Below are 11,456 nucleotides of genomic sequence, written 5' to 3'. Positions count from 1 at the left end.
TCATACATTGTGCAAGGAAAAAGAGGGAAAATGGGAAAAACCCTAAAACAGCAAAATTAGGAAAAATAGGGTTAAACAATCCATGGAAATGACAAATGTGATGGTTGGGGAGGAAAATTATGGAATAAACAACATACCTGCATACTACATTCATTCTAGTTAGAAGGAATCAACAAAAAAAAAAAAAAAAAATGAAATTTAGAGGATATTGAATAAGAGCATTCGAAATCTCACAGTAGAGAATGAAATGAAAAATCACTTACTTGAAGTTGTGAAGCTGATGATGAGAGCTTTAATCCAAATGTGGGTGTGTAGAGTGATTGGTTGTAACTTTCCAACCTTGGTTTATGCTTCAAAGGAACTTGACAAGAGAAGGAAAAGAGAGAGAAGATAAAGGTTTGAATAATGCCCTCATAACAGAACTGCGCGCGCATGACCGCTAGGTCCCGAACCCAGCCCACCTGCTGATGTGGGTTTCTGGGCCAAAATGTCCCAAAATTTGGGGATTTGTTCCTCAAGCCTTGTGGATCCCATTTTTGCATGAATTATAAGCCTTTGAACAATAAATTTGCATGCATACTCGTGTGGGATTGGTTATGTCTTTATATAGGGGAAAATGCTATGGATGCGTGTTGTGATGGAATGCGGTATGATTATATGACCAAGGGCATGATATGCATTTGATTGTGCTTACATATGATAAATGTGGTACTTAATCATACTTAATTTTGATGTAATTCAGGTACAAAGCATCATGATACACACTAGATCCAGTAGTAATGTACAAGGAGCCCCACATGGTCTCCGTCCTATTGGATGACCACCAAATCCTCAGGGGCACTGACCTCGGGTGGGCCCTAGCCAGGAAGGAATAGTTAAGGACCCACCTACGTATGAGGTCTCGGATCCTCCTCCCATCCTCACTCTAAATGATGTTGTGGCTCTCATTCAATAGTCGCAACAAACATTTCAGCAGTAGACCTTTATAAATGTTGTACAACAACAGTTGAACCCTATGCAAATGGGTCAACACCCCCATGTAGTAACCCTTCCATAAGATCCTCCTATTGTGCAGGGTACCAAGGTTCAACCAGGGGATTCATCTCCTCGAGCACCACCTGTAGATGCACAGGGGGGTACACCTCCTGTAGTACCACCACAAGACCAACCAGAGAGTACACCTCATGTGGGGACTCCACAATTCCCACCTTTGGCAACCCTCCATACATGATGCCACCACTGTATCAGTACTATCTGGCTTATCCCCTATACTACCCACCAGCAGCCACTACTGCAAAGGTGGTGGAATCCTTTAAGAGACACTTGCCACCTATTTTCACTAAATTGGGGAGTGATCCTTTAGAGCCAGATCGATGGATCAAAGAAATGAAGAAGATATTTGAGGTGGTAGAATATACAGAAACCCAAAAACTCATCTGTGCTGGGTTACAGTTGAAGAATGAGGCCGATTATCTTGATGACATCCCACCCGAAACTGATATGGGAACAATTCAAGGAATTGTTCTTATCAAATTATTACCTCATCAGCTTTAGAGACTAGAAGGAAGTAGAGTTCTCGGCCTTGACTCACGGAAACAAGTTCATCCTTGAGTACCAGCAGTAATTTGAGGACTTGTTCTACTTTGCCCTCCACACATGAAAATAGTGGAGGAGAAGGCAAAGAAATTTTTGAAAGGGTTAAAGGTGTCTATTGGTATAATATTGGGGGCTATGGATTTCACTGACTATGCACAAATTGTACAAAAGGCCAAGACTATGGAAGACAAGCAAATGGGAGAGTCTTCCACCACACCAGGACTCTGAAAGAGGTCCAACCCTTATGCAGACTTGGACAACCCAAGCAAGAGTTTCCGTAGACCATATAACTATGGTCCATCATACCAACAGCCTTAAAGATAATCAGGTTACATGTCCCAATTGGTCGACAGATCGAGTACTACCTCTTTCCACCTGAACACTAGCACGGTGCCCACACCTCTGAGGCTGCCTCATCCCTCCACTGCCCCGGGTCAAATACAGAGAGAACCAATACATGTGCAAGCCTCCCAAAATAGGTGCTATTTTTGTAATTCAATTGGGCATTTTGTAAAGGATTGCCCATACAAGCCAGCTATTGTACAGAGTCAACCTCCTGTTTACAGACCCGCATTGACTCAAGGGGGCCCGCCTCGAGGGAGAATGTACGTATTGTCAGCAGAGGAGGTTGAAGCAAGCCTCGATGTTGTAGCAGGTATCCTATCTATCTCGGCTATACCAGCTTATGTGTTATTTGACTCTAGAGCATCACATTTTTTTATATCTAGAAGATTTACTAGAGATTGACATGACTCCCAGGGCTCTAGAGAGTAAATTGACTATTAACACACCTATTGCAAAGTAGCACAATTAAATGAAGTGTATGGACCATGTCCCATTGAAATAGGTGGAAAGAAGGTGGATGCCCAATTTATCAAATTTAACATACAGAATTTTGATGTCATATTAGGCATAGATTGGCTATCCGCTCACTAGGAAAACATGATGCGCACCGAGAAACAAATTAAAGTGGTGAGTGATGAAGATGAAGAGCTGCTGTATCAAGCAAATAAGATAAAACGACCCAGAGAGGTTCTCATCTCTACCTTTTAGGTAGTAAAATTACTGGAAGACGGATGTGAGGGCTACCTAGCTTCAGTACAAGATGTGGAAGCAAAGGTCACATTGTTAGAAAAATTGAAGGTAGTTAGGGAGTTTCCTGATGTCTTCCCAGATGACAAAGAATTAGAATTTGCTATTGATTTAGTTCCCAGAGCAACCCCAGTGTCTAAAGCTCCGAACAGAATGGCACCAGTTGAATTAATGGAGTTACGGACTCAGTTACAAGGTTTGTTGGAGAAGGGATTTATATGCCCGAGTGTTTCTCCTTGGGGTGCTCCAGTTCTGTTTGTTAAAAAGAAAGATAGAAGTCTACGTATATGCATTGATCACTAGAAATTAAACAAATTAACCATCAAGAACTGGTATCTGTTGCCATGCATAGATGACCTCTTTGATCAACTGCAAGATGCCAAAGTGTTCTCAAAGATTAATCTCAGATCAGGCTATTATCAGCTCAAGATAAAAGGCAACGATATACCCAAGACGGCCTTTAGGACCTGATATAGCCATTATGAATTTCTAGTGTTATCTTTCGGATCAACCAATGCACCGATAGCTTTTATGGATCTAATGAACCGAGTATTTTATGATGTCCTTGACAAGTGGGTCATCGTTTTCATCGATGACATTTTGACATACTCGAAGACTAAAGAGGAGCATGCATTGCACTTGAGGATGGTACTCCAAAGGTTGAGAGAGCAACAACTATATGCAAAATTCAGCAACTGTGAGTTTTGGCTTAAGCAAATTGGATTCCTAAGACACATAGTTTCTGAGAATGGGATCGTGGTTGACCCAGGAAAAGTAAAAGCAGTAGTGGAGTGGTAAGCACCCAAGAATGCTACAGAGATTAGAATTTTCTTAGGATTAGCAGGCTTATACTAGCATTTCATTGAGAATTTCTCTCGATCGCCACTCCAATGACCAACTTGACCGAAAAGGGAGTGAAGTTTGAATGGTCTAAGGAGTGCGAAGACAATTTACAAGAGCTGAAAAGCCAATTGGTGTCAGCCCCAGTGTTAATAATTTCAGAGGCACAAGTGGTATGACAGTCTACACTGACGCTTCCAGAATTGGGCTAGGTTGCCTTCTTATGCAACATGGCAAGGTGGTGGCTTATGCATCTAGATAATTGAAAGAGTATGAGAAAAACTACCTCACTCATGATTTGGAGTTGGCAGTAGTTATATTTACCTTAAAGATCTGGCACCATTATTTGTATGAAGAGAAGTGTGAAATATTCAGTGATAACAAAAGTCTCAAGTACTTCTTCACCCAACGAGATCTGAACATGAGACAAAGAAGATGGTTGGAGCTTATGAAAGATTATGACTATGACATACAATGTCAGCTAGGTAAGGCCAATGTGGTGGCAGATGCATTGAGCCGGAAAGCTCAGACTGTATCACTTGCTTATTTGGCCACCAACCCACAACTTAAACAAGAGGCCATGTTGATGGATAAAGTCATTTTAAATGAAGGAGCGACTTTAGAGCTTGATCAGCAGCCTGATAATATTAAGCAACTGACCTTATCTCTAGAGGCCCTGTAAGTGCAGCCATCTATCAGGCATGAGGTGATTGTAAAGCAACCCTTGGATCCTGAGTTACAGGAAATTAGAGTTAAAATCCAAGAGCAAAGGATGGAAGATCCCGATTTCACAATTGCCAGTGACAGAGGACTATTGTTTTAGGGCCAGTTATGTGTGCCCAATGACATGGGGATACAGGACAAGATAGTGAAGGAAGCACATAGTACAGAGTACATGCTCCACCCCGAAAACACCAAAATGTACAAAGATCTTAAACAAAGTTACTGGTGGAAATAGAGTCCTTGAAGGCTGATATGACTTATAAAGAACAATCTGCTGAGATCCTAGATCAGAAGATAAAAACCCTTCACAACTGATCCATCATTTTTGTAAAGGTACGATGGGCCAACCATTCACTTGAGGAAGCGTCTTGGGAGAAAGAATATGAAATTCAGGCTAAGTACCCCCATCTATTCAGACTACCAGGTAACTTCAAATTTGAAAATGAAATTTTTAAAGAGGGGGGTAGATGTAGAGCCTTGCTCCCTAAATCCGGTTTATTGATCGGTTGGTTTGATTTGGTCTTAAAGGGTCCAAACCGAAAAGGGTTGAGGTGGGTGCCCTATGGTGTATGATAGCAAGGGTAACGTCAAATGCAGAGTGGTCGGACAAGATTGAGTTGGTACCTGATATGATTAACACCCCAAAGTCGTGCCCTTACACATATCATAAAGCCATGGACAAATAGAAGATGTATGAGATCTTAGTAAATGATGAGAACTTGGTCCACGATAGGTGACGGGAGTGAGATATGTGTAAAAGTCCATTTTCCACCAAAATGCAACAAGATTGGCCTTATTTCAGCCAACTGGTGGGTGGTCACTGGTAGGTGCAAGACCCACCAATGTGACCCAACTATAGGGGAAACATGGGTCCCAGCAAGCCCAATTTGGGTGAGCATGTGTATTTTGGGTTTCCCGTCGTAGTGAAGTCAAGTGTGCCCGAAAATGGCAGCTATTTTGACTGGTATCATGATTTAATGTGTTTGGTCCATAGAGGGATAAAACCAAATAAGCCTTAGTAGATATTTACAACCCTAGGTATAAATAGAATTCAATTCTCTCTCTCTCTCTCTCTCTCTCTCTCTCTCTCTCTCTCTCTCTCTCTCCCATTTATGGTTTCAGCAAAAGTTTGGTGAGAAGACTAAAGAAGAGGGAGAAAAGAGGGAAGAAGGGTTCTCCCTTGATTTTCGAAGCAACATCTTACCTTTTCGTCATCGAAATAGTAACCGGTGCCTTGAGATCTGCGTTTTGAGGTAAGTAACGCTATAAACCCTTGGAATATGATGAAACCCTTTTGTGCATGGTCAGATCAAAGGGTTAATAGAAACCTTTTATGATTTTCTTTGAAGGTTTAAGGAAGGAAACCAAGATCTGAAAGTATTTTGGTGACATTATGAGTTGGGAAAGAGGATCTTAAGTTTTGGGGTTCTTGAGCTAAGGTACGATTTTGTTCCCAAAAACCTTGATTTAACTTAGATCTATGGTAAAATCAAGTGCATGATGTGTGAGAAATGAGGTTGGAACAACCCCCTTGGGTTCCCAAGAGGTGGAATGAAGAAGAGAGGAAGTACAACAAAACCCGCTAAACACTGGTGGGTAGCCCCGGTGGGTAGTCAGACCCACCAGTGTGACCCCCCAGCTTACTTAGGTTTCTGGGCCCACATGTGGGCAAGATCGGTGGGTACTTAGTCCCTCCTATAGCACCCACCAATTTGGGTTAGCCCCAGGTCCTATTGGCAGGAAGGACCAGTGGGTACCAGACCCACAGGTAGCACCTGCCAATTTGTGTCTGGGCATTGTCTACCTAGGTAGTTTGCATAGGTGGGTCCTTCTACCCACCTGTATGACCCACCTGTAGTCCAAATAAGCTCTGTTTGAACTCAAACTTATTGACAGTCTTCTTCGTGTTATTAAAAGCTTCGTAACCATGTCTTATGTCTCTTTATAATCCCGAAATGGACGTATTCTAAGCTCCTTATCTGTGTTAGGGTTCGAGACATTCCTCTTCGCACGTCGGATCTTACTTGTACCATGTGCGCGTATTCTCCTACAAGAATAAGTAAGTGGGGAGAGGATATTAATCTTAATATTGGAAATGTTTATTGCAGCATCCTCATCTAATATATATCAACATGCCATCTATGATGCCATCTTAATGCATTTGCTTGTCTACAATGGGATGCATTTATGAATTGATATGTGTTATCTTGAATTCCAAATACTTGTTTCTTACCTTGAATTATGAACATGGATTTATTAAATTATTGGATGACGAAGGTGAGTTCGGCATGTGATAAATTACTAGACTAGATGTCATAGTTGGTTTGAAAACGAATGCATTGGTACATTGTGGAATGGGACGTAGAAGTACTATGTAGTCGTACTATCTCATATAAAAGCATGTGGTTAGGATTTAATATTCTCTCATGCTACGACCCTCCCCAATAAGGGTTTAGTGTTGGGTTATCACTGAGGAGAAGCGCTGGTCGTGGACCACCATGGTGGTTAGAAGTACGTCCGACTGATTATTAAGATATTTGATAACTTTGGTGATACATTCAGAGGGCTAATCGTACTGCTTTTATTTTCTATTGAGGTTCGGCTACGATTTATATTTCTATCGTGGTTCGGTCACGATTTACTTTTTCAAGTGCTCACGATTGGCCTTCTCTGACAACCCTATGGGCTTATCACGGGATGGAGAACCCATTTCAAACCTGGGGCATACGCACACTGTGGTTGTAAGTAGCATGTAAACCTATGACTTAGTAATGTTGCTTAGGTGGATAGGATAAAAATAAATCTCATGCATACAGTATCACTTTATTTGCAATTGCTTGTGTGAGTCTTTCTTTCCATTTATTAAGCTAGTGAGCTCACCCCTCGTGTACACACATTTTTAGATGATTTTACAGGATTCCTAGTGGAGGAACTAGAGTCGAGGTCCACTGGCGAAGTTCCAGTGGGAGAATGATGGGCCCCGGAAGGATTCGATCATGGAGTTTGATGGCCGTGTGAGAGTTGTGTTGCGGGGCAATAATAGTTATCACTAAACACAATTCTTCTTTTTTATTCTTTTGGTATATTTTTCCTTTTTGTGCTCTCGATAATTAAGGTATTATTTCTTATATAAAAATATGCCTATGGGCACACATGTAAATATACTATGTATAACAATTTGGGTATCACGAGTATATGAGAAATTACAGGTATTTATGATGACAAGACTTTCGTTAAATTACAAAATTATAGTTCCATAATTATATGTGGCATGCTGTGTTGTGGTTACTGTATCAGATGATCCTGGTGGTTTTGGGTTACCTGGAGGGAACTTGGTCACCGGTTTGGTTCTATGTGAATGGGGTGTGACAGACTACGTTGCTATCGATGATGAGGATCAGCTGAGGATCATCTCGCTCAATGATTATTCGATTTTTAGGGAGAACTTCATGGCTGGTTTTTGGCCTACACCTTCTACTTCAGTCAGGACCTCCTGCTTCTCGAGGAGATGTTAATGGATGAGCTTGGCTTTAAGGGGAGAGTGACGCTCGCCCGAGTGATTCTTTACTCGAAGGGAATTGTTTATTATTCATCTCTGTGGGTGTTTTTAACATTTTTCTTACGTAGGCTGTGTCTTATGCCTTGGAGGCATACAATTGAGTGGACAGGCTAACCAAACAGGTCGGCATGTTGCAGGTCTCTATCACGTACAAGGATGGAGAGATTACCAGTCTCACTGAGCAATTGGAGAAGATGAAGATAGAGGCTGAGGCAGTTCAGGGTTCCCTCCTGGACGCTCTGGAAAACATAACTGTCTTCGAGGCTAAGGCTATTTTGGATTTTGAAGTTCGTGAGGCATGTGTCTCACTAGGAAGGGGAGAAGAAAGTCTTATAGGACTCGCTCCAGATTTTTGAAACTGACTTGAACTCCGTCCATACCCAACTCGAAGAGGAGAAGACCTTTTCATAAAATGAGAAGTTAGTCAGTAAGTACATTGAACGGAGGGTGGCCCAAATAGACCAAGAGCTTAGGGTCTCTCAGGAGATAATGTCTACAGCTGAAGTCCGTGCGGTGGGAGCTACAAAGCTTTAAAGTACTTCGATGAATACATCACAACTTTCCACATTGATGTTTACATTTTTGAGGTTTGCAATTGTTAAGACTTCATTCTTGTGGAGCAGCCAATGTGCAACTTCAAGTCCTTCAAGCCTGTTCACTGTCGAACTAGGCTGGAGATTGAAGAGGAAGAGGAGGCTTAGAAAGTCGCCCATAGAATAGCCAAGGGGGTAAACCAAGTCGTAGAGCTATCGAGTGGAGACAAAGGTTTTGAGTTGGGCAAGATTTTTTAACGTCCCTATCTTAAGATTTCATAGGCTAGGACTCATCCTCCAAGGTGGTTTCCGTAGATCCCTTCATTTACCTTGGATGACGGATACTTCGTTTTGGATGGGCTGAGGCACTTGAGAAGTGGGCTAGAAATTGTTTTTTTGTACTAGCCCCTTATTCCCCAAGGATGTACTGTGCTAGTAAATTTTTTATCTTTTACACATCCCACTATCTCAGGGTAGGAAGTCGTCCCTCAGGTACCTTACGATTGGGTCCATCCAACTTGGCTCTTGGTCCACACAGCATAGTTCTTCTACTCGTGTGCCGGCTTTTCTAATACTTCAACATATATCATTCATCCTATGCTTTTATACTCTACCATTGCTAATCAGGACAGGGCATCTGCAGATGCGTTATTTGCTCTGAGAACTTGTTGGATCTCGAATTTTTTTAATTGAGTGATTAAGCTCTTTACCACTTTCAGATTGCTGGTCATCTTGCTTCCTTTGCCTCATTCTCACCCTTAACCTAGTTCACAACAAGTTGGGAATCCCTGTGGACTAGGAGTTCAGCTACCTATACTGCCCGAGCTACTCTAAGGCCGGCTATTATGGCTTCATATTCCACCTCATTGTTAGTGGTGGCAAAGTTGAACCTCAGCACCAATTGGATATTGAACCCTTTAGGACTGGTTAGAATGAGGCTTGCTCTACTCCTCGTCTCGCTGCTTGAGGCATCAAGTACAAGGTTCAGAGTCATATGATAGGTGCATCTTTGGTGTCCTCTTCCTCATCAGTCGAGGTTTCTGCCAATGCCTGGCCTTTGATCGTCGAGCGGGGGCGATAGTCAATATCGTGCTCTCTCAGTTCGACCGACCAACTAACGAGTTGCTCTAACACGCTTGGCTTGTGTAGTATTTTCTTAAAAGATTTGTCGATGAGTACAACAACTCGGTGTGCCTAGAATATGACCTTATTCGGTGTGCTTCTATCCTTCTCTTCGGAACCATGAATCCTAAGAATTTCCCTAAAGTAACGCACACTTCGTGGGGTTTAATTTCATCTGATTCTTCCATAATACGTTGAATGCCTCCCTTAGATCTATCACATGATGTCCAGCTTCTATGCTTTTGGCAAGCATGTCGTCCATATATACCTCCATGTTCTTTCCAATTTGCTTTGCAGACATGGCGTTCACCATTGTTTGGTTTGTAGCTCCCATGTTCTTCAAGTCGAATGACATTGCCTTGTAAAATTAGTTGCCTCGTTAGGTTAGGAGCACCGTATTCTCTTTAGATCAGGAGGAAAGACATCCATGAAGGTCAACATCTCATGGCCCACCAATGCATCAATCAGCTGGTCGATTGTAGGGAGCAGGTAGTAGTCTTTTGGGTCGGATTTATTCAAGTCGGTGTAATCAATGCAAATTCACCATTCTCCGTTTGACTTCGGGACCATTACGACATTGGCGAGCCATGTGGGGAATTGTACTCCCCTGAATAGGGGTGAGGCCTTAAACTTTTCTTCCTCTTTATTGATAAATTTTTGCCGCTTGGGGGTGAAGTTTCTTCTCTTCTACTTGATCGGTTTTCACCATTGTTCGGCATTGAGAGCATGCTCAATGATGGCTTGGGGATGCCGGGCATGTCCTACGTGGACTAGGAAAATACATCCACGTTCTCTTTGAGGAAATAAAGTATTTCCTAGACTTGTCCTTAGTTCAGTCGAGCTCCAAGCTGCACCATTTGGTCTAGTTCTTCGTCGAACAGTGGTACTTATCAACTCCTACACAAATTCCCCTCTTTGTAGGAGAGATTTGTCTCGACATCCCAAACCTCAATCTCTCGCACTAGGGGCAAAACGACACCCAAAGGTTACACATGTGTGTTGATCAGAGGAGACCACTGCCCACAGAATCTCATCGTTAGCTTGTTGGGCACCCCCTTGGTCTCCTGGCTCTCCTTGTTTAGTGGAGAGAGGATATATGGGATGCCCATCGTGTAGATTTATAGTATTGAGAGGATGGATTGAATAATAGTGTTTCCCACTGACGGCGCCAATCTGTTGCGATAAGAAATCATCTTATGTGGTTTCCATGTCCTGCATAGGAAAACACGCACAAGAGAGTGAGCTAGACCGATCCGGCGGGGGACTCTCCAATGCCTAAGTCAGTTATCTGCAAACAAATAATTCCAGTAAGAATGAAAAAATATTCCCCTTTAGAAAAAGAGGTTTACCTAAAGGCTTTGCGAGCTTCCTAATACTGGTAGGAGTCTGAATATAGCAAGTGTTGTAAAGGACAAGTGAATATAGAGGATGTCCCTGCTATGGGAGCTTCACATATTGGCCATATCCTAGAGGATATGACGAGATATTCTAGAGGATATGGCGAGATATCCTTCCTTCTATGGAAGATTTGATATTCTGTCAAGAGCCCCTTCATACCAAGATTGGTTTATGTCTTGTAACTCACGTGCCAAACTTGGTAAGTCCTTCTCTTAAGTGTATCTTGGAGATGAAAACTGTTGGAGTCTTAGGTTGAACGACCTAAGTGGAATGGTCTAATTACCGAGCTACTTACCCCGAGCGATAGGTTGTACATGCCTCTTTTTGTTCGGCTGCCATCTACTTTGGCTTTGCTGTTTGATCAAGGAACTAGTGCAGTTGGGCTCATTCGGTGGTTCAAACAACAATGTGGCGGGATATTAATGAAATATCGTCCCTATGCTAGCACTTTCCTAGACGTTCAACTGCTAAAGTCCCTTTGGTGACATTGTCGATTGGTTCGCCCTGTATGTTATGGGCCTAATGTAAGGGTGTCATTTTGGTATTGATACCAAATACCAATACCGATACCAAAACCGACCTTTTAAAATTGT

The sequence above is a fragment of the Macadamia integrifolia genome, unplaced genomic scaffold (assembly GCF_013358625.1).
Source record: "Macadamia integrifolia cultivar HAES 741 unplaced genomic scaffold, SCU_Mint_v3 scaffold1326, whole genome shotgun sequence".
NCBI classification, from domain to species: domain Eukaryota; kingdom Viridiplantae; phylum Streptophyta; class Magnoliopsida; order Proteales; family Proteaceae; genus Macadamia; species Macadamia integrifolia.
Note: the sequence above shows the minus strand (reverse complement) of the source record.